General features: G+C 47.2%; 1 protein-coding gene across 1 annotated transcript in view; it reads right to left on the minus strand.

The window, feature by feature from the left end:
* The window catches only part of LOC144805605 (uncharacterized), a 74,758-nt gene that overhangs the window by 21,276 nt on the left and 29,557 nt on the right, over nt 1–23,925 (minus strand). Inside the window, exon 2 of the mRNA XM_078672129.1 lies at nt 10,482–10,536. The gene's annotated coding sequence lies outside the window, so the exon portion shown is untranslated. The remainder of the gene's footprint in view (nt 1–10,481; nt 10,537–23,925) is intronic.

Consider the following 23,925-nt stretch of genomic DNA (forward strand, 5'->3'; position numbering starts at 1 on the left):
ACCAATCACAATACCTCCATGCAGGATGGATGATAGTTCATACCTATCCTGAATGAGGTAACAAGCCTCACCTCACCTGGCTCTGACTCAGGTCAAGAAGGATGCACCGCCCTAACCGTCGATACCCCGGATGTGCCCTTAATTTTTTCTGTTATCACTGTTTTCATCATTACACTTAATGCAGTCGCAAAATTGATTGGGTCCTGAAGAAAGCCGGGGTTCTTACACCCACTGCGGCTGAAACTAGTAGACCATCTTTGGTAGATTAATTCAAAACCGACACTGTATTTTTTAATAAGTCCACCAGTGGTCATCAATAAAGGTATCTTGGACCACTGTTGTATCTTTTTTAATTCACTCACACTTATATTGTTTGCACTGCACTTTCCTTCCCTGTCACTACACGCCTACTCTACCAACATTTGGCTCATTGCCAGAAAAGCTGAGGTGACATGGGGCGCCTTTGGTTTTCCAAATGATAACAAGGGCAGTTGATGGAAATCCTTATTTTTCTGCCCTCCCCAGGGTTTCTCCTGATATGAAGTCGCATTCGTGCTATCATTCTCTTATTATTACTTACAGCTAGACTGACAATTCATGTAATGTGGGTCTTTTTGCTTACTTCTGTTCTGTGTGTATGGTTACATATACTTTTCTCTTTTTTTATTAGACCATCAGTTTTCTTGTGTTATTTATCAGTAGGATTGGGGATTAAAACTGATGGGTCTTTAAATATTCTCCCTAGGACCCCCTCTCTCTCCCTCTCCGGGAGTTGAGTAATGTGTGATTAATTTATCAGGGCCCGCAGCCTTACCAATTGCAAGTTCCTTAATAGCTTGTTCGAGTTCCAGCATTGTAATAAGAGCTTCTAATCTCGTTACGTCCTCCTCCCCAATATCTTGCTCACACTGTTGAGATACAAATTCCTTGACTTTCTGGACATCATATTGATCATCCGTGTATAATGCTTCATAAAAACTTCTGAACACCTCCAGTATACCATTCTCATTCTCAACACGCTGGCCATTACTATCCAAAATGTAATTGATTCTCTCAGCTGCCTCCTTCATCCTTAATTTTTGCGCCAAGCACCTACCGCTGTCCTCCCCATATTCGTAGTTAAGTCGCTGTCTTACTACATATGTTTTAGCAGCCTCTTGGCTCCATTGGAGATTTATTTTCGCCTTGATCTTTGACACTTCTACTACAAATGCCCCAATGTCCCTACCCATATGTATACCCTGAACTAGAGCCTCTTCAGCTCTGACCAGACCCTGATATAGCTCATGTTCCTTTAATGCCTGTTGCTTCTGATTATACAAACCATAACTAAGGGTTTCTTCCCTAAAAGCATCCTTGAATGCATCCCAAACATACTCAGGATCAGTACTACCCCGATTAATACGAAAAGATTTAGCTATCCAAGCCTGCATATACACAATAAACTGCTCATCCAGGAGAAGCTTCCGGTCAAAAGAAAATGCCCTGGGATTATTCAGAACTGCTACACCTGGAATAGATGACACACCTATGTAATGCTCCATTTCTATGCCTGTGCCCAGACTTTGCACTAACATCATGTGCGTGTTTAGGGTGTTGGTGTGCGTAGCATAAAAGCAATGTGAGAGTGCGACAGAGTAAACTGCATCTCCTGCCTGCCAGTTGTGTATACAAGTGGGACCATCTATCCCTCTTTTATACCCCAGTTCAAAGTCCTCTGTTACCAAGGAATAATGTGCTCTACAAAGTACCCAGGTGCCTGCTGTGCCACCAGGGATGGTGTCAGCCTGACAGTCTATCTAAGTTGAAGGGGCATCACCTGCAGGCTGAATTACTTAATGGAGAAGCTGTGTACCTGTCCTGAAGAGCCTAGAAGTCTGCCTAGAAGCCTGCCTGTCTGGTAAGAAAGGGAAATGGCTTTGACTATCCAGCAGGAGGACAAGGCTGTCCTGGAAGAAGCAAGGTCCGACACATCCTCGTTATTTGTAGGGCGGGCCGGAAAGCCATCCAGCAGGACCAGCTAGTCTGAGGGACCCCCTCCTCCCCCGCCAAGACTCTCCCAACAGTTCAAGGCAGAAAATAAAACTCTACGACAACGTGATTGGTGAGGCCCAGTTGGACGATTGTGTGCTGACAACTGCCCGTTCAAGGTTGCATTTCCCAAATTCCTAACACAACAGGGTCTGAATCTACTGGCTTCCTGGAGAGCCTGTGTTGGGCTTTTCGCTGCTGAATTTCTGACTACTATGTGTCAGAGGCCCATGAGGGACTACAACTGCTCCAGTGTCGAACACCCTGTCTGAGCTTACGCCTGTGGTCCAGCCAGCCACAGTGTGGGCTTAATTGCTGACGGTCGGGCCTCCAGAGGGGCTGCACTTACAGACAGGCTAGGTGTGACTGCTACCTTGGGACTGCTGATCTTCAGGCAAAGGCAAAGAAAAGACAGAGTGGGTGCCCTACTGAATGCAGCCCTACATCCAGGACAAAAGCGCACCACAAAAGCCTGCTGGTGGGTCACTGCTCTCTCGAGTGTTCGGGCATGCCATTCAAGTGCCGGTAAACAGGAAAGAGACCCAGACAAGACTGACTCATTCTGTGGAAGGATAAAACGCTTACGACAGAGCATATACGCATTGGGGTGATTGAAGTGACAGAACTGCACCTATACTATATTCATGATACTCCTAAATGCCCCAAGAGGGGAAGAGGGTATCAGAACCGGACGCACCTATCTGCAGCACATGATAGTCTGGCATGCCTGCACTATCTTTTCACCCCGACTGTCCATAAAGTTGATTTTAGAGCTGTTACGCACATAGCAGGGGGAATCTCAGACCATTCGCTGGTGGAGGTGCAACTCGATGGTCCGGTTGTGGACTTCATCCTACCCCCAAGGGTTGGACCGTGATATTTAAAAGACAAGACGTTCAAAGCTCATATGAGAGATCGAGCAGACTTCTATTTTAAGGAGAACGGGCGACCTGTTGAATCAGCTTGCGTGCTATAGGGTGAATTCAAGGCAGTGATTCGAGGCCAGACACAAGGCTTGATTGGGAGAATGTAAATTGAAGTGCGAGGCTCAGGACAAGGAATGTGCTTTCCTGGAGGCACGCTTGGCAAGTGGGGATCAGTTTCTCTCCCATTACACCATCAACTGAAGCAGCACACATTAAGAGCACTAATGGAAAATAGCTGGCACTCATGCGCTGGCTACCCAGCATTGTCTCTATGATGTCGGTGATAAAGCCAATGAGTTGCTTACATGGTTAGAGAGACAAGACAAAGGACGGAACTGGATCCTTGAGGACACAGACAACAAGGGGGCGGAAATACTGGGAGAGACTTCCTGAAAGACCTGACCCTGCCAATGCTAACGAATGAGGACCGAGACGCACTAGACCAAGACCTGACAGTAGACTAAATAAATAAGACAATAGGAACCTTGCAAACAGGGCAAGCGACGGGGCCTGATGAGCTCCCGTTAGAATTATATAAAAGCATGATGGATAAAATCAGGGAGTAAGGTTTCAGACTGCCTGAAAATAAGGGTGTCTCCCGGAGGACCAAAGAACGTCTAAGGTGGCGGTCTTATAGACTTATCTCCCCGCTTAATATTGAGACTAAGGTCCTTGCGTAGGCCCTGGCGATCTGCCTGCGGACAGTAATTGCAACAGTGGTTCATCCTGATCAATCGGGCTTTATGCCACACCAGGGAATGCGCTTAAATCTCCGACACCTTAATGGAGTACCATATGCTATAGGAGATTCCTTTGCTGAACCAGTGGCGCTGCTGTTAAGCTCTTGTTTGTGGCCCCTCTAGCGCATATGCAAATCAATAATAAAGTCTCCCGAGTCTTTGCCGTCCGACAGGGATGTTCCTTGTCTCCTATGCTCTTCACACATGTGTGGGTTCACCAGTCCTATGGAACTGGAAAAAATGGTTTGCCCATGTTCCGGCATCCATTTTGTTATCGCCGCCATTTTAGGTTGCCTTCACTCAGGCTGCAAGACGAAAGCGATGTTTTTGTCGTTTCTGGCATCGCGTGTCAGATGACTCCTGTGACCTTGTTTACTAAAGAAGTGTCAGGGACTAGTCGAGTGCATTAAGCCGTTGTTTGAGCTACATAATCCCTTGCCCAGACGACTGTTGATTCACACCATTCTTTCCTCTTCACTATCTTATCTGTAGTTTTCTGTTACACATCTCGAAGCATTCTATAGTCTTATGTCTGCCCTTGTAGAGCGCACCTGTGTTTTCGTTAGCTGTAAAATGTATAATGGGGATTCTCTTAGTAATTTACTTAAGGGCCAAGTTGCAAACATGGTTGTTGATATTTAGTTACACAGAGATCAAAGTATTGTGTTTCTCGTTTGTCGAAGTCTCAACAATGTGTACTATTGCTTTTCGTATTGTATTGTACTGTATTTAACCTTGCCTGTTACAATGTTATGTAGCAGTCTCTTGCGAATATCGCTCTCCTAGTGACTTCGCAGACAACTGTGCTAGCTGCAGCTAATAAATCGACTTGTTACGCCAAGACGGAGTGTCCATTGTCTCCAAGTGTCCAGTACTCCTTGGGTGGCTGAGGCAGAAGAACCCGGGGAATTTCAGGCGTCTTGAACGCCGCTTAACCCATACGGTTGAGTTTCCTCAGGACCTCTCATATGGGGTATTCCTGTTGATCAGAATATAATATCAACTGGAGGAAGACCTTAATATTCCTGCTGGTGGCAGGGACCCTGTAGCTGCACTCTAGGTGCATAGTTAGGGTGGCACTACATGGCTTTAAATATTTGGTTGTGTTCATTACAAGAGAGTACAGGCAGGAACATACTCCCGAAATTAGACCGTCTTCGCTGGGATGCCCCACACTTGCGGGCGCTCCCGCTCTCCATACTGGGCCGGGTGGCCCTATTTAAAGTGATGACCCTCCAGGGTCTCCTGTACATTGGGCAAAAAATGTCCTTTAAGATCCCACCAGACATTTTTTTTCAAAAGGTAGTCTGAGAACTTCGGCTCGTGTTGTGGGATGGTGGCACGTCACGCTGAGTAAGTTGCAGAGGGGAGTTGATTAAGGTGGACTCGCGTTCCAGAGCATTCACAAGTATTACTGGGCCGCGCAGCTGGTGGCAGTCAACAACTGGGTTTATTGCGGACTGTGAGGATCCTGCTTACCGGGTAGATAGTTTGGCCATGGACAAGAGAAGTTACCCCACCCTGGTGCTGTATCGAAGAAAGTATGAGTGCACCCTGCCTACTCATACCCAAACATTGGTAAAGGTGTGGAAAGAGGCTACCAGGTATTTAGGCTGGGAAGGTAAGCTGACTGAAATTACTCCACTGTATGATGGTGATCTCTTAAGTGCAGCTGGAGTATTGCAGGGCTTCACAAAATGGGGATTGATTAGCTTAGAGCGGCCGGGCGATGTGTGGGGGGACAGGCGCTTGTGTCCTTCACGATCCTACAACAAAAGTATAAATTAGGTGACTAAAACAGTTCTGACATTTGCAGGTGGCCACGCTCTGCAAAGTCACATCCGGGAAGGGGGGAAGTTGCCTGATGCATCCCTACTGGAGGACCAGCTACTAATTGATCTCCTGACCGAAAAAGCAATCTCAACCATCTATAGGAAGTTGATCTACAATTCTCTGGATGCCTTGGGGACGCGAAGAGCTGTGTGGGAGAGGGATATAGGCACGCTTGGCGATGGCGATTGGGTCGAGGCCATTCAGGGTGTCAGAACTCATTTTTGTCTAATTTAACTACAGATACTGATACTGCCAAATCAATTACCCTGTTTACATTAAAGGGCAGCTTGAACTCAGAGCTCAACAACAGACTCGATTGAATAAATGACCAGCACACTGCTTATCTTGCCAAGACACAGGTACTTTGTAAATCTCTTTTTATTGAACAAGTGCTCAATCGATGGTGTTGACACCGAAAATACGGTGCACATTAGTGAGAGTGATTAGACCAAAAACCGAAAGTCTGCAAATATAGAGTGAGTAGCATAGCTTGGCTTGTCCTGACACTCCCTGGCCAAATCACACTACATAAAACTAGATTGCCCTTTATCGAAGGCAGGTAATCCTCCCAAGGTTCTGGAGGTCGCTGGGCTGCAAGACTACTTGCCTTTTGGTTCAGGATCCTCCAGGGATGCAGACAGGCCAGTTGGACTGGGACCAAGACAATAGTTCTCTACAGATCCTCACCAGCAGAGAAGTCTGCAGTGCCCTTAGGTCGCCAAGAACTGAAATTCAGGGTCTGGGGATGCCACCTAAAATCTTGATTTAAGGGTGTTACAAGGGAGTGACAGGTAGAGGCTAATGGGCCCCTCTCATGGAGTGTCTATACCCTCTATCATGCCCACCTCCTGTGGGAAGGGGACACAGTCCTAGTCCTGATTGGAAAAGTCCCATCATCTTCAAGATGGTGGGCACTACAAAGTGTACTTCACCTCGCCTCCAGCACCTGGGGGGTGGAGTTAACAGAGGGGGCGGGGGGCACACCTCCTGTTGTATCTAAGGTTTCCCACCTGTCCTTGCGCCTAAAAGGGGGTGAGGACAGGAAGATCCCTTGCTCCCTCTAACAGGAGAGGCTGGGGTCGCATTACAAAGGCGGCACGGCCTTTGAAAATCCTTGCCACAGATGGCTCTTCCTGACCAGGGGGAGGTGTGAGCACCTCCACCCAGGAAAGGCATTGTTATCGGCCTCGAAGTGCACAGGCACTCTCCCCATGAGGACAGAACACACTCTGGTGGTAGCAGGCAGGCTCAGGCTAGTCGGTGACCACACTAAGGATTGGTAGATTTTAGGGGACCCCTCTAAGGGGTACTCTGTGTGCAATTTTTATAAATCGGACACTGCAATCAGCGCAGGTATATTTCCTAGGACAGCGAAAACTATACAGCAGGTCTTGCTCATAGTCCTTATACTGTGACTGCCACTACTCAACATTAATCTTGAATTGTTAAAGCAGGGCCAGGATCTGGACAGGAGCCAATGAACAGGAGGGCAACTCACCAGACAATAGAAGTCTTCTGTCTTCACACTCACTCAGAGAGAACAATGCCATCCCATGTATTGCATGACAAAGAGACCACAACCCTCAGTGAAACACTCACCTCTCAGATGTGATTCGTTAATAAGAATAAAATGAACATAACAGGTCCCTGGGGACCCCACAGACACACCGTTCCTAACAGTACTATAAATGCTTGGGGTCCCGCAGGTAAACCTAACAGTGCTACAAAGGCTTAGGGGCCCTACAGGTAAACCTTTCGTAACCCAGTGCTACGAATGCTATGTGCTCACTGCAGCAGGACTGGGCGCTCTAGGGGCGCAATTAGGTTGTTTGGCATTTATCTACCCTTAGCTAAGCCACGTGATAAAGGCAGTAGATCAGGATGATTCTCCTCGATCAGAAGTAGCTCTCACTATCGAAAAGGTGAACACCCTGGTATAACACAAACGCAGACTTGCGGTTCGGCTCTACCAGGACATGTAGTAAACTATTAATTTATGTATCTGTAGGATTAGATTGCAATGCAAGTTAATTCTTATTTCACTATTTTCCGCACACAACATACAACATAGATTCCTCACATGCATACCCTGATGAAGGGAGAACCCCCAAAATGAATTGGGCAGACTGAATTTGAATTTACTTGGGGAACAGTGGATTTTGAAAGTGATTCTATGAGAATAAATATGCTTAAACTGGAATACAGGTGGATTTGCTTCCAAGGGAAGGAGACATCGATGCACTTTTACGGGTACAAGCTGTGGAGCAGGAGTCACAGACCTGATCTAGTCTGGAGCTATATAAACAACTGTAGCCAAATACATTTCCCTTCTGGCACGCGATGAGTGGATTACATAAATACCACAATAATGAATGAAAAACACACGGCGTGCATAGACAAGGTTTGCTATGTAACCTCTGGACTCCTGTAAACCTAAACAAACACCGGTAATCAGACACTAGGGACATCACCTGAAGCTCCTAAGATTTTCCTTTTGTTTGTATTCAATTGTTTGTCTGTTATCTGTACTGGGACCCCCTTGTATATGCAACAGCTTGTCGGCGGGCAGAACACCCAAACCGGGCGGAGGTGGGAAAGCCGAAGCAGAAGACCAGACCTCACTGAAGGACGCAGAGTCACCACGCTACGGCCCCGGAGTGACGTGGCTCTTCCAGGTGCGTGGGCGTCTACGGGGCTTTTGGAAAGGGGCTGAGTAAGAGAGGGACGGGAGGGGAGGCTGAGGGGTGAAAGGGACCAAGGGAAAAGGAAATAAGTGAGACGGAAACAGAGACAAGAGCAGAAATCATCGGCTACTCTTTTTCTTTTGGTTGCTCCAACCTCTACACCACAGCTTTCCAAACTATGTGGCTTGACCCATATGCAGGTGTGTCGCATCGGCAGAGTCGAGCTGCAGGGGCTCTTAGAAGGGGCGAAGCAACAACAAAGCCCTATTAACATGCACAAGGTCTTAAAGACCTGTGAAGTGCTTGGGTGCGGCAGTGAGCGGTCCTGGGCAGCCACACACGACGGGGCGGGGGGAGGGGGTGCTGAAGTAGTGTGACCACCGTTTTTGGCGGAGTGTCTCAGTGTCCCAACACTTTTCTCCAAAGTAGAGAAATGTCTGGGTTTTACAACAGCGTCCAGGTAAAACATCCAAATGTCCCGGTTTTAGCATGCTGTTTAGATCACCCCCGCGGGCCTTCCAGCAACAGGCAGAGTGGCGCTGCAGGGGCTCTTATATGAATAACAACAAAGCCTTATTATCACGTTAAATGGTCTTCATTTGTGGATAGTCCATTTGGCAAAGGGCCCTTCAATGAGTGAATACGGTGGGTTATTGGGTCCAGGGGGTTGGCCAGGGGTTTGGGGCAGCCCCGGGATCGCGGTGCATTGGGAAGAAAAGCTGCCAAGAAGCCCTATAGAAGCTTTCACATTTACATCATACTGCACGCTGCGGCTTGTAACCTTACGAAAACAAAAACATAAACAATTCAGTTCAATGGAGAATGCCCGTGTGAGCCTTGGGCATGGAGGAGTGCGGGGGAGGGAGTGGGTAGGGGCGATGCGCACCTGGGCACCACCAATACAGGAAAATATAAAAAAGATTTAAGAATGAAAGCAACATTTTTTCCTCTATGTCACAGACCCTTATGGAACCCACAGAATATGTTGGTCGGGGGAGAGGGATAGAGTGAGACAGAGATAGAGAGAGTGAGACAGAGAGGAAGGGAGTGAGATAGACAGGGAGGGAGACAGAGAGTGAAACCGAGGGAGTGAGACAGAGGGAGACGGAGGGAGAGACAGAGGGAGACGGAGGGAAAGACGGAGTGAGACGGAGGCAGAGACAGAGGGAGAGGGAGGGAGAGATAGAGAGAGAGGGAGGGAGACAGAGAGGAAGGGAGACAGAGAGGGAGGGAGACAGAGAGGGGGTAAAACAGAGAGGGGGTGAGACAGAGAGGGAGGGAGACAGTCGGAGGGAGAGGGAGTGAGACAGAGAGGGAGTGAGACAGAGAGGGAGTGAGACAGAGAGGGAGTGAGAGAGAGGGAGTGAGACAGAGAGGGAGTGAGACAGAGAGGGAGTGAGACAGAGAGGGAGTGAGACAGAGAGGGAGTGAGACAGGGAGGGAGTGAGACAGGGAGGGAGTGAGACAGGGAGGGAGGGAGGGAGGGAGACAGAGGGAGGGAGACAGTCTGAGGGAGAGGGAGTGAGACAGAGAGAGGAAGACAGAGAGGGAGGGAGCAGAGAAGGAGTGAGACAGAGAGGGATTGAGACAGAGAGGGAGGGAGGGACACCGATGGAGGGAGACAGATGGAGGGAAAGGCCACCTCCGCCAATGATTCCCTCACTAGTACCCTTTAACAGTGCCCCTCAAGTCTCTCTGTGTGGGGTGTGTGTGTGTGGGGTGTGTGTGTGGGGGGGTGTGGGGGAGGGGGTGTGTGGGGGTGTGTGTGTGTGGGGGGTGTGTGGGGGGGGTTGGTGTTGGGTGTGTGGGGTTGTGTGTGTGGGTGTGTGTGTGTGGGGTGTGTGTGTGGGGTGGTGTGTCTGTGGGGTGGTGTGTCTGTGGGGTGGTGTGTGTGGGGTGTGTGTGTGGGGTGGGGTGTGTGTGGGGTGGTGTGTCTGGGGTGGTGTGCGTGGGGGGTGTGCGTGGGGGTGTGTGTGGGGGGGTGTGTGTGGGGGGGTGGGGTGGTGTGTCTGTGGGGTGGTGTGTGTGGGGGTGGGGGTGGGGTGGGGTGTGTATGTGTGGGGCCTGAACCCACCATAGGTGGTTCGGGCTCGCTCGCTGCGCTTTCTCGTGTTACCGTGTCCCTGAAAATCTTTTCACAAAAGGGTGTGTCACCAACAAGAAAAATTTGGAAAGCTGTGCTCTACACCCTCCCTTCACATTTATGCATAGTTATTATTTATCCCTCACATCTTCCCTTGACTAAACCATAAAGCAAAAACACTTACCTGAGTCTTTTCCTTCTGTCCGAGGGACGGCGGCGGCCAAGGCACACCTAAGGGACTGAAGAATATAACAGAGACAATCAATCATTGTGATTTCCTGTAATACTAATAAAAAGTGCATACCAAGAAATTATTCAATGCAGTGTGCTCCTTCTTGACCGACTCTTCTACAACGGGGAGCTACATACTTTCCCTACAGGGAATGGGAGACAGAAACACAGAGGCCAACAGACACACACATACGGGAAAGCATAGTAGGAAAACGCTATATACAGTTTTTATATGCTTGCATATGTACATTGTTAGGTCTCGCTATTATATGCCGCAGGGATTAATAGCGAGAGTATATAGTAGGCGAAACAAACTCTTGACCAAGCGCGGATTACGTCCAGTTCATGTGAACCAGTCGTGTGAGACGCGCGTGCACGTCAAACCCATCAGCCTGTGGTAAATAAATAAATTACCAGTACTATTTTTCTATGCATTAAATGAAAAGGATAGCTCAATAAATAAGAGGCAGAGTCCGTGGTATCTGAGTCATACGGGCTTTAATTAAGTGGCTCGAGCCAATGGATATCGGGTTCCATCACCTACTAAGGTTCAGGAAGGGACATTCTCAAGAAAAAAGGGGGCCTCTCTCATTAACATCATACAGTATATATAGTAAAACAGTACAGTTGCATTGAATACAGTAGGCGTAACAAGTGACAAACGAAAGATAAGAACATATGGGCATGAAAAGAAGGCGTGCACAGGGCGTGCACGGAGGTGTGTGATGTAGACATCACGGAAGTGTCATAAGTGGGTGGACACATGGAGGGGGCTTCATGGGCAGCTGGAACCTTTAACCTACTGGTGCGCGCAAAACGAGTCATGACGTGTAACTGGGGAGAGCTGGGGGGGCGCTGACTCCTAGCACTAGTAGAGGAGACTAAAGTCTGGGATGTCAGAACGACTTGTACCTATAGCGTATCTGATATCTTGTGTTTAGAGTACATGTTGCTTGATTCTAAAAGTCATCAGGGCAAAGGCTACTTGTCACTAAAGGCAAGTGCATGCATATATTTCTTCATGTATTGCGTGAGCTATGGATCTTCTATGGATACTAATTCAGTAAATTACTTGCATGGAGACAGAGAGACTAGACTGTAGATGGATATGTTTATGCTGTTTGTTAGCTAGGAATGTGAAGCCGGGGAGCTGAACAGATAACTGTAGGCATAACATATTCTTGGCAGGCAGGCCAGGCCGAGCCGGGCACCGCGTTGCTTGGCAGGAAGTAAGTGAAGGGTCAGGGATGCGGGCGGGGCTGCATCTCTCGGAGCGGTTCAGGAGACATGAGGCCTGAATCTGGTGTCCGGGCCCTGTGGGGCCTTAGAACGGGTGCATCTCGATGATTTTACGTGCACTATGTAAAAACGTTGGCAACATAGGCCTGAAAGCCTAACTCACGTTGCTTTCACGGAGGACTGGATAACTGACATATTAACGTTGGACGCAACTGGAAATGCGTCTTTATTCTCGGCCATAGAGGGAAAATGCATAGCGATCATGCATATATATTATAAGTTGGGGAACACGTAGGGACACATAACAGGGCAAAATTCAATTTTCCTCATTCCCTCCTTGTTCCCTACGTTCCCTTCAGGAAACATCAATATTCATAAGACCATCTATCTGTTCATACAGCATCATTTGCTCGTCTTTTTTCATTTGGGAATGGGATCGTGGACGTGGAATACAAGATGTAGCGCACAAGCCGCAAATCGCTGGGCCACATTGTAAACAGAGACAACAACTGAATATGATCATTACTATCACTCCTAGGAATGACAGTACTTTCCATCCCCATGCAGATATTACACTCCAGAGCCAGCCGGACCAAGTCCAGGTGCCTGGATTCTGGTGTAGCTGATGAGCTATTTTATGAAGTCTAGTTATTGCTGAATACACAGACGGTGCGTTATTAGGAATGAAAACGCAACAACTAGATCCGATGACTCTACAAGCTCCGCCCCTATCGGCCAGGATGACGTCAAGGACAAGGCGGTTCTGAAGAACAACAAATCTCATAGCAGACTGCTCTTCTGTTAAGTTACCTAGGGCGGAAGTAGTCTCATTCACTACTGCTTCAAGGGTTCTGGTTAACCTGCGTATTAATTTACTATTCTGGACAGGACCTATGAAGAAAAAGAAACCTTTATTGAAATCCGTATACTGTTCTAATGCAGTTTCAGTCTGATCGACAATTGGGGACTCGATCTCCCTTCTATGTCTGACGTGTACTAGATGGGTATTTCGGTGATAATCGGATGGGGCTAGGAAAACTGGTGGCAGTAGGAATGCAATGTAACATGTTCCATCCCAATCTAGGGGCAAACGAACATAAGCGGTCTGACCACATATAAAATAGGAATGACGTGAAGCTTTGAAAGTAGACTTCCCTTGGTCACTGTATTCGACCACAGTAGTACAATCACTGTGTCCTAGATGTACTGAACCATTCTTTCTAACACATAATTCACCTTTCACTGGTAGAACTGTTATAGAAGGCAAGTCTGAATTGGTCTCCGACTGAACATTCAAAACCATGAGGTTAGAGGAAAAATTACCTAGATCATATACTTCATTTTCTAGATCTATCCCTGTCCTATGGGAAAGACCTTCCTTGTCTGGGAAACAGGATTCATTCATAACCATATTCAGAAGGGACTTATCGTCTAAAGATGACGCCAATGTAAACCATGCTCCACACGAACCATTGTGTGAAAACGGATAGGGAAAGAGTGGCAGAACTCCCTTCACTGTCTGAAAAGGGGGGGAGTCGACCACATACCCAGCAATTAGTGGCATTGCTGGTCTGGTGTGAATAGTGTAACATACGAATAAAAGTATTGTTGCGCATTGCAAGTCGATAGGATAACTCGTGAGGGGGTAGTTCACTAAATGTGTGCTCTACAGTATCATTAGAGGAAAAGTGTGAATGTGAATCGAGAGGAGGAAAAAATACGTGTAATATACAACTTATACATGTGATCGTAAGACTCAGAAAAAACATAAACAATAATGTAACGATGCATCTGCTTCGGAGACTTTTACAATATTTCATTTTCTTGAGGTTTCGTCTATCTCTCTCACTATGTGGGTCTATCTCATACATGTCAGAAACCTGTCTAACCGCTTCACCCGAGGGGGACTTAAACAACTAAACGCTGTCTGACTTACTAGACCTCAATTTGACTTTATACTCCTGCTGCGGAGTTTTCTCTAACAGGGGTAGTTTAGAGTCAGTATCGGGGCAGTCCTTGAAAAAAGTCTTTGGACACGGTCCATGGAAGCGCTTGATATGACTGGAATGGAGCCAGCCTTTTCTTCCTTCTAGCTTTACGGCGGTCCTTGTGGTCATCAGAACGAGATTTGGCTCCTTCCAGCGGGGCTCCAGAGGACTTGAGCGATCAAAATTTCTAACCAGAACAAGATCTCCTGGAACGACCTCGTGCGGTTTCACCTGGGTGTTGTCTGGAAAGGCAGCCGCGACCTGTGAACGACAAGAGAGTAGTGCAGACATCAAGGAAGCTAGGTAATCTGTCAGCATGTTACTGTCAACATCGGTGATTTTACGAGGCATAGGTGTACCCCACATGTTTGGGGGACGACCGAAAACTACTTCATAGGGTGACAAACCAGATCTGGAGTGAGCGACCATTCGCATATAGAAGAGGGCAACCGGCAGGGCTAACATCCAATCTACACCTTTTTCTGCACAGACCTTAGCTATTCGTATTTTCAGAGTTTGATTGTGTCGCTCGACGAGGCCAGCTGCCTCGGGGTGTCGTACGCAGTGGAATTTCCACTGGTACCCTAACAGAAGTGATACCTGTTTCATGAGTTCGGACGAGAATGGCTGTCCATTATCTGAATACACGACACGGGGTAAACCGTATCGAGGGAAAAACTCACGTACCAACTGCTTGGCAGTGGTCACGGCAGTATAATCTGAGACTGGATATGCTTCTGTCCATCTGGACAGAGCGCATACAACTACGAGGACATACTTGAATCCTCAACATCGATCCATCTGAATATAATCCATCTGGAGGACTTCAAAAGGATGGTCAGGAGGATGAAATCCACCTTGCTCCACGGGAACACCTTTACCTGGATTAAACTGACAACAGATCATGCAGGTACGCACTTTCTGCTTCGCTGCTGCTCGTAAATGCTTGTTAAACCAGAGGTTCTGGATGCTGTCTAACATGGCTTTTTCTCCTAAGTGTGCTGGACTGTGTGCTGTATTAATAATGACTTGAACCATAGAGTCGGGGAGAAACCATGTGGCTTTTCCCTTCGTCAACCATCCCTGATCTGTCAGGACCCCTCCTTGTTCAGACCATTTCTTGATTTCGTCTGGGGTAGCATGTGTCTGTATGTCTAGTACATCTTGTGTAGGATCCTTAACTGTCATGCAAGTCGTCTGGACTGAAACATCTGTCTTTGTCGTGTCAGCTGGAATGTCTGGAGTCTGAGCTGTAAGCTTGGCTGTTTGATCTGCCAGGTCGTTACCCTGGGTATGTGCTTTGCACTTCATAATCGCTATAGCTGTAGGTAAATGTATTGCTTCTAACAGAGCTTGAATGAGGGGGCCATGCTGAATCTTGGCTCCATGAGAGGTCATAAAACCTCTTTCTTGCCAGAGGACTCCAAAGTCGTGAACGACTCCGAATGCATAACGTGAATCTGTATATATGTTTACTTTCAGGTTCTTGGCTCGTATGCAGGCTTGGGTCAGAGCGATGAGCTCTGCTGCTTGAGCAGACAAAGTGTCAACACAATGTGTTTCTATAACTTCAGTTTCAGTAGTCACTGCATATGCTGCTACTAACTCTCCTGTACTTGTTCTCATACATGAACCGTCCACATAAAGTGTCAGGTCTGGGTCAGGTAATGCAATGTCCGTCAAGTCTTGTCTTGGCTTCGTCATGGTGTTAATAACTTCCGCACAGTCATGTGTTGTAGGGTTTGAGGTAATCGAGGGTAACAATGTAACAGGGTTTAATATGTTGCAACGTCTGATCTCTATGTGTGGCTGAAACAGTGTCAGTTCATATCCTGTCAATCGTGCTATTGTCAAGTGCTGAGTCTGTGTTCGGTTTAAAAGAACTTCCACGGAGTGTGGAACCTGTACTGTCAGGGAGTGTCCTAATACTATGGAATCACTTTGTCTGATAGCTAAAGCTGTGGCGGCAACTGATTTGAGGCACGCAGGCAAAGCCTGGGCTACTGGATCCAATGTACTAGAAAAATAAGCACAAGGCTTGTGTTGTCCTGCTTGATCTTGTGTGAGAACAGATAATGCTGTACCATCGCGTTCAGTGACAAAAAGTGTAAAAGGTTTGCTGTAGTTTGGTGTCGCTAAAACAGGCGCTTGGCATAAAGCTTTCTTTAATTCATTGAAAACAAGTGTATGTTCCTGGGTCCAAGGGAGGACAGTCGATGTCGCTGCCTCCTGTGTTGTCAATTGTATCAGTGGCTTAGCTAGATATGCGTACTGAGGGATCCATTGCCTGCAGTAAGAAGTGAGGCCGATAAAAGCTCGTACCTCCTTCTGTGTCTTGGGCTGTGGAAGATGTGCAATTAACTGGATACGGTCAGGTGTCAACTGTCTACCCCTCTTGGACAGCAAGTGTCCAAGGTATACCACTTGCTGGACACAGAATTGCAGTTTCGAAGGGGACACCTTGTGCCCCATTTCAGCCAGAAAATACAAGACTGTCAGTGACGCACGTTCGCAGTCACGTTCTGTACGGGCTGTAATTAATAGATCATCAACATACTGGAGCAGGGCAGTGTCAGTTGGCATGTGAATACTATCTAGTTGTCGTTTCAGTGCTTGACTGTAAATACTAGGACTTTCTGTGAACCCTTGAGGTGCTACTGTTGAGATCGATGACAGTAAAGAACGCGGCTTCTGAATCAATGGCAGTCAATAAGGAAGAGATGTCTGGAACCACTGGGTACTGGGGTATGATACATTTATTAAGTTCTCGAAGGTCAATCACTAGTCGATAAACTGGAGGTGCATTTGGGTCAGTACGTTTAAGAATCGGAATGATAGGAGAATTACATACATTGGAGTCAGTTTCTACAACCACTCCTTGAGCAATGAGCTCGTCAATGATTTTTGATAAGGCTGCTACAGCCTCAGGTGGCAGCTTGTATTGTCGGATTCGTGGTAGTACAACTCCTTGCTTCAGAGTGACACGGTATGGTGTAATGTGCATACAACCTACATCAGTTGGACCTTGCGCCCATAAATGCTGTGGTACATTCAGTAATCTTGGATCAAAATCTCTTAACACATAATGTCCTTTAAAATCACGTAAAAATAATCTCACTCCTTCCGGAGAACAACAAATCACGGCACCTAGTTCTTTCAATGTTTTAATACCAAGTAAGTTTTCTGGACATGATTTCGTAAGTAACAAGTCTGTAGTTCGGGACAATGGACCAACTTCTAGGGAAACTGGTTTCGATATTTCATTAACAATAGGCTTTCCGTGAAAATCCCAGGGAAACATTTCTTGAGCCTGAGAGAGGAGCCCCTGGAACCTCGTCATGACTGATGGTAGTCCTACTTGCCCCTGTATCAATCAGAAACTTTCTGTCTTTCCCTAATACCTGGCTGTGTACATAGGGACCTTCTTGATCTACAGGAACCTCGATGAGAGGCAAGCCAACCTCCCTCTCTAGGCTATTTCATGAATACTGCTGATATTCTGGATAATCTGACTGTGCGTACTGGTACATTTGCTGTGTAACGTGTTGTGTGGCAGCTATAGGCTGCGGTACTGTTACTGTCTGTTGTGCGTTCTGCGGTGGTTGCGTATTTTGCGGAACATGTTCCTGTCTAGGAGGACGCGGTTTTTCTTTCGTCTTACCAGTGGCTATGTTGTGTTTCAGAACTGCACATTCGTTTATATAGGGACCTGGCTGTTTACAGTAATTGCATGTCCCTTTAACGGGAGCTGCAGAATGACTGGTCTGAGTCGTACCCCTCTTCTGACTATCAACTGGAACAGACTGTGCCACCAGTACTTTCATTTTCGTGTCTTTCATACGTCTCCTTTCGTGTTCTTGCTCTTCTCTGATTCGATTCTGGTGGTACTGTAACATTTGTAACATTTGGGACGGGGTATTAGCTTGCCATGTACTCTCGACTTTCAGTACTCGATTTTTAACTTGTGGTAAAGAATTCTCTACTAATTTGGTAACAAAAAGATGTGGATACGACTCACTACTTGTTTTCAAGCCGCTGTTAATAATGAAACATTTCTCAAATCTAGAATAAAAATCACTAGTGTCTTCGTCTTGTTTCTGCTTACAGGCTGAGATGGCATCCCAGTCTTCCTTTTTCGTGGTTAATAATCTTGGCAAGTCTTGTATTAACAACTCGGGCAATGCTTTGGCTTTTTCCCCAAGACCGGTACCAGGAACTCGTGTTTTATCTTCGTCTTCTAATTCTGCCCAGTCAATCTTTTTCTCTCCCACCTCCCATTCTTTTTCTTTAAGTTTTTCGTATATGCCCGCAGGCAACAGGACCTTTAACATTTTAATGATATTGGGATACGTGTATTCTCCCATGCGGAGCATGTCTTTTAATTCACGATGGAACCCTGCTGGATCTTTATCGTGACAGGGCACTAACTTTTTCATTTCCAGTAGTTCTATTTTCGTTAAAGGGGTGTAAACAAATACTCGTTCGAGCGTACCTCCTGTTCCCTTAACAGGGTGGACTTCTCGCAAGGGATTCTGTCTGTCTATGTAAAATGTCTTCCTTACTGGGGGTGGAACAGGAACAAAATGTGGAGTCAGGAACGTTCTGTATTTGTGGCGTTGTTCTAGAATGACATTAATCAAATCGGTACCTAGGCCTTTCCATCTGTTTAGGAGTAACTCGTCCAATACATTATATAGGGGACCTGGATCAGAATGCTGACTTTCGTACAGTGTAATGAGGTGCTGGATCATGTACATACCCACCAGTCGCTGTTCGTCTGGGAATAGTTTCAGAAATGTTTGGGCCACTACTTCGTCTGAGAATGTGCTAGAATTACTAGTCCATTGAACTGCTGATCGGGCTAGTTCCTGTTCATGCATGGTACTAAGCTCACTGTAACCTATTCGTAGTTTCAGAACTCTGTCGGTAGCTTGGAATAAATGCTCAAGAGAACACTGTTCTGGTACGGGAGGAAGAAAAGTTTTCTTACATTCTAGGCGTGTGTCTGTCAAAAGGTCTCGTCCTACCTACATACGCTATTCTGTCTGGGTTCTCTATGTCTACATCTTCGTCTGAAATATCATTCTCTTTCTCGGTTGCTCTGGTTGCTTTCTCCCTTTCGTGTATGCCTAGAATTTCCTTACGGATCTTTCTATACATGGATTCTATACTACCTTGTTTACTGTGTTTTCCGTCTGCTATGTTGTCACTCCATTTTATCAGGACCTTCATCTCGTCCTTGTTTTTACCTGGCTGGTTTTGTTCTCTTATTAAACAGTTTATCAAAAACTGCAGGATCATATTTTGAGTCTCGATTTTCCTGTGTGCCATAGCCTCGTGAATACTTTCTGGTCCTTGTCCTGTTCTGATGAAATGATATATTCTGTCTAAATGTTCCCTCATTTCTGGCATGATAGCCAAATAACTTGCAACTCGACGTAGACGTACGGAATATAATATCATGTGATCTTCGCCTGGCACTGGGTCATATCTACAATCAGTAAGGTATTGTTTGAGGGCTGCGTATGTAGCCATTTTTGGCGTACGTTGTAATGCTGCGTCTCTCAGCATCATTCGTTTTACTTGAGGCGGGGTGATAGGGATACCTCCCCCTGCTCCTCCTGAACTAGAATCGGCAACTAATACTGTGTGTGACGTTGCTGGTAATGTGACTGGTACAGTAGGTATACGTAATGTGGGTTGGTCCTGAGTTACTGGCTGATTAAAAGGATTTCCGGGACCAGTGGCTGGTGGAACAGTAATTGCGTTATTAACAGGGTTGTGAGGTTGGACAGACGGGGTAGGATTCGGATTAGCATATTCTGGGACAGTGTCGTCTAAATAGGAAGAAAGGAAAATTTCAGCTGCGGTCGGTTTATGACGTAGCTTAGTCGGGACCAATGGTGGCGGTAAATTACAGGGTGCTTCCGGGGTCGCCTTAGGCAGGCCCTCGGCGAGAAGGGGATACATGCCTTTAATAAGGGCATTTCTTTGTCTGTCTAACTGTTCTGCTTTAACTCGTTCACCTTCTTCTAGTAGTTCCCGTTCTTGGGCTTTTTCTGATGATTCCCTACTTAGTTCTGCTTTCCTGAATTCTTTTTCCGTTCTTTTATGCGATTCTTTACGCCACAATTCTATGGCATCTTTCTGGGACTGTCTGGCTTTCTTTTTCCATAATGCTTCCTCTACTCTCATGATGCACTCGGCATCCCAGGTTCCTGAAACAGGCCATCTATATTTCTCTTCTAGATGTTTGGTATAGTCTACCCATAAGTCTAAGTACAGTATGGCATCTAAGCCATGTTTATGATACATGAAATGTCCGGGACTGTCCCTAGGTGGGACAGGAACTGATTCTTCGAGTATCCCTTTTCTGGTTCTTATCTGACGTAACTTTGAAAACAGAGGCATATTTGAACGTACTTGGACTTGAACACAATAAACACAGTAATGAATAGCAAAACAAATCATTCATACCACGACATCAAAACACATTAAAAACAGTTCGAACAGATACTACCTAGTACATCGAAAACATAATACATCGAAAACATAATACTGGAAATCTCGAGAGACTATACTAAAAAAAAACAGAATTACTGGATGCACTGCTAAAACAGTACAGAACATACCGGTCTCATAAAGAGACACGTCATACCGTATCCACCTAGGTGAACACGTCGGACCGGATCTGTGTACCCAAACCGGTCTGGACCGGGCACAAATTAATGAACCCGTCTAGATGCGTCCCCAGCAACGGTACTCACCGGGAAGCAAAACTGAAGGCCTCGGACTGGACTGGACCGGACTGCTACGACGTCTGGTTACTGCTACGCACTACGCATGCGCTTCGGGCTTCGGAAACAGGTGGGCCTCAGGATACCTCGGACCTCGCTCTCTCGGCTTGGGCTCTGGTCGGGACTCGCCGCATTCCTCACCGCCTCGTCTGGATGCCGGACCGCAGTCTCCATCTCCTCCGTGGGCCTGAGGGAGTTTAAGCAGGAAAACCTGCAGGTGCGCTGAAGGGGTCCGTCACGGCTGTAGAAGGGTCAGGGGGCCTGCGTTACATCGCCGGCGCGTGGGGAAGGGGCTAGTCCCTATTCGGGCGCCATTATGTGGTAAATAAATAAATTACCGGTACTATTTTTCTATGCATTAACTGAAAAGGATAGCTCAATAAATAAGAGGCAGAGTCCGTGGTATCTGAGTCATACGGGCTTTAATTAAGTGGCTCGAGCCAATGGATATCGGGTTCCATCACCTACTAAGGTTCAGGTAGGGACATTCTCAAGAAAAAAGGGGGCCTCTCTCATTAACATCATACAGTATATATAGTAAAACAGTACAGTTGCATTGAATACAGTAGGCGTAACAAGTGACAAACGAAAGATAAGAACATATGGGCGTGAAAAGAAGGCGTGCACAGGGCGTGCACGGAGGTGTGTGATGTAGACGTCACGGAAGTGTCATAAGTGGGTGGACACATGGAGGGGGCTTCATGGGCAGCTGGAACCTTTAACCTACTGGTGCGCGCAAAACGAGTCATGACGTGTAACTGGGGAGAGCTGGGGGGGCGCTGACTCCTAGCACTAGTAGAGGAGACTAAAGTCTGGGATGTCAGAACGACCTGTACCTATAGCGTATCTGATATCTTGTGTTTAGAGTACATGTTGCTTGATTCTAAAAGTCATCAGGGCAAAGGCTACTTGTCACTAAAGGCAAGTGCATGCATATATTTCTTCATGTATTGCGCGAGCTATGGATCTTCTATGGATACTAATTCAGTAAATTACTTGCATGGAGACAGAGAGACTAGACTGTAGATGGATATGTTTATGCTGTTCGTTAGCTAGGAATGTGAAGCCGGGGAGCTGAACAGATAACTGTAGGCATAACATATTCTTGGCAGGCAGGCCAGGCCGAGCCGGGCACCGCGTTGCTTGGCAGGAAGTAAGTGAAGGGTCAGGGATGCGGGCGGGGCTGCATCTCTCGGAGCGGTTCAGGAGACATGAGACCTGAATCTGGTGTCCGGGCCCTGTGGGGCCTTAGAACGGGTGCATCTCGATGATTTTACGTGCACTATGTAAAAACGTTGGCAACATAGGCCTGAAAGCCTAACTCACGTTGCTTTCACGGAGGACTGGATAACTGACATATTAACGTTGGACGCAACTGGAAATGCGTCTTTATTCTCGGCCATAGAGGGAAAATGCATAGCGATCATGCATATATATTATAAGTTGGGGAACACGTAGGGACACATAACAGGGCAAAATTCAATTTTCCTCAAGCCCCGCACCGCAATGGAATGCTGCCTCCCAAGCTGCTCCCGCGCCATCAGACTTCAAAGCAATGCGCTCCCGCCCCGCCCCCCCACAGCAATGCTAAGAGCTTGTTTTACAAAAGCGAACGGTGCTGCTGGTTTCATTTATGCAGTCTGCATTAGGAAAACTCTGGTCGTGCAATCTATGTACTAGTTGTGTTTAAAACACAAAACCGCAGTGGTGTGAGACAGTTTCTTTTTCTTGCCTTCTGCTCCCCTGATTGTACTTGTTTTTCTTGCCTCTGCCCCCCTGATTGTGCCCGTTCTCTTGCCTTCTGCTTCCCTAATTTTACTCGTTCTCTTGCCTCCTGCTCCCCTGATTGCACTCGTTTTTCTTGCCTTCTGCTCCCCTGATTGTGCCCGTTCTCTTGCCTTCTGCTCCCCTGATTGCATTCGTTCTTGTTGCCTCTGCTCCGCTGATTGCACTCGTTCTTCTTGCCTTCTGCTCCCCTGATTGCACTCCTTTTTCTTGCCTTCTGCTCCCCTGATTGTGCCCGTTCTCGTGCCTTCTGCTCCCCAGATTGTACTCGTTCTCCTGCCTTCAGCTCTCCTGATTGCACTAGTTTTTCTTGCCTTCTGCTCCCCTGATTGTGCCCGTTTTCTTGCCTTCTGCTCCCCTGATTGCACTCGTTCTTCTTGCCTCTGCTCCCCTGATTGCACTCCTTCTTCTTGCTTTCTGCTCCCCTGATTGCACTAGTTTTTCTTGCCTTCTGCTCCCCTGATTGTGCCCGTTCTCTTGCCTTCTGCTCCCCAGATTGCACTCGTATGCTTACATTCTGCTCCCCTGATTGTGCCCGTTCTCTTGCCTTCTGCTCCCCTGATTGTACTCGTTCTCTTGCCTTCTGCTCCCCTGATTGCACTCGTATGCTTACATTCTGCTCCCCTGATTGTGCCCGTTCTCTTGCCTTCTGCTCCCCTGATTGTACTCGTTCTCTTGCCTTCTGCTCCCCTGATTGCACTAGTTTTTCTTGCCTTCTGCTCCCCTGATTGTGCCCGTTCTCTTGCCTTCTGCTCCTCTGATTGCACTCCTTTTTCTTGCCTTCTGCTACCCTGATTTTGCCCGTTCTCTTGCCTTCCGCTCCCCTGATTGCACTCGTTTTCTTGCCTTCTGCTACCCTGATTGTGCCTGTTCTCTTGCCTTAGGCTCCCCTGATTGCACTCGTTTTTCTTGCCTTCTGCTCCCCTGATTGTGCCTGTTCTCTTGCCTTCTGCTCCCCTGATTGCACTCGTTTTTCTTGCCTTCTGCTCCGCTGATAGTGCCCGTTCACCCACACCCTCACACCCCCTCACACCACAACACCCACTCACCCTCACACACACCCTCACCCTCACCCTCACACACCCCATCACCCTCACACACACCCTCACCCTCACACACCCCCTCACCCTCACACACCCTCACACACACACACATACCCTCACCACTCTACCACGCTACCGCCCTCACTCTACCACCATCTCGCCCTCACTCTACCGCCCTCCCTCTACAACTCTATCGCCCTCACGCTACTGCCCTCACTCCAAAGGCAAGCCCGTCTGCGCCCCTCCGCGCCAGCTCTGCGCCCGGCGCCGGAAATTATGTGCATATTCCTAAAACCCCTAAATTCCAATATTCAAGCACTCAGCTGTTAGAGCTGAACCAACATCTTTGTAATCCAATACAAAAAACTTACCCAACAGCGCTCTCCTCAAGATCTAGCTGTGCCTTCTGTGGCCAGCTGCTGCTCAAAAATCACCCCCACCAACCCCACAAACCATGTATCTTACCTCCAGCAAGAACTGACTGCCCCGCTACCAATACTTATCTGCTAGCTAACAATAATAATCATAATAGTAATTCCAGCCGC

The sequence above is a fragment of the Lissotriton helveticus genome, assembly GCF_964261635.1.
Source record: "Lissotriton helveticus chromosome 1_1 unlocalized genomic scaffold, aLisHel1.1 SUPER_1_unloc_16, whole genome shotgun sequence".
Taxonomy (NCBI): domain Eukaryota; kingdom Metazoa; phylum Chordata; class Amphibia; order Caudata; family Salamandridae; genus Lissotriton; species Lissotriton helveticus.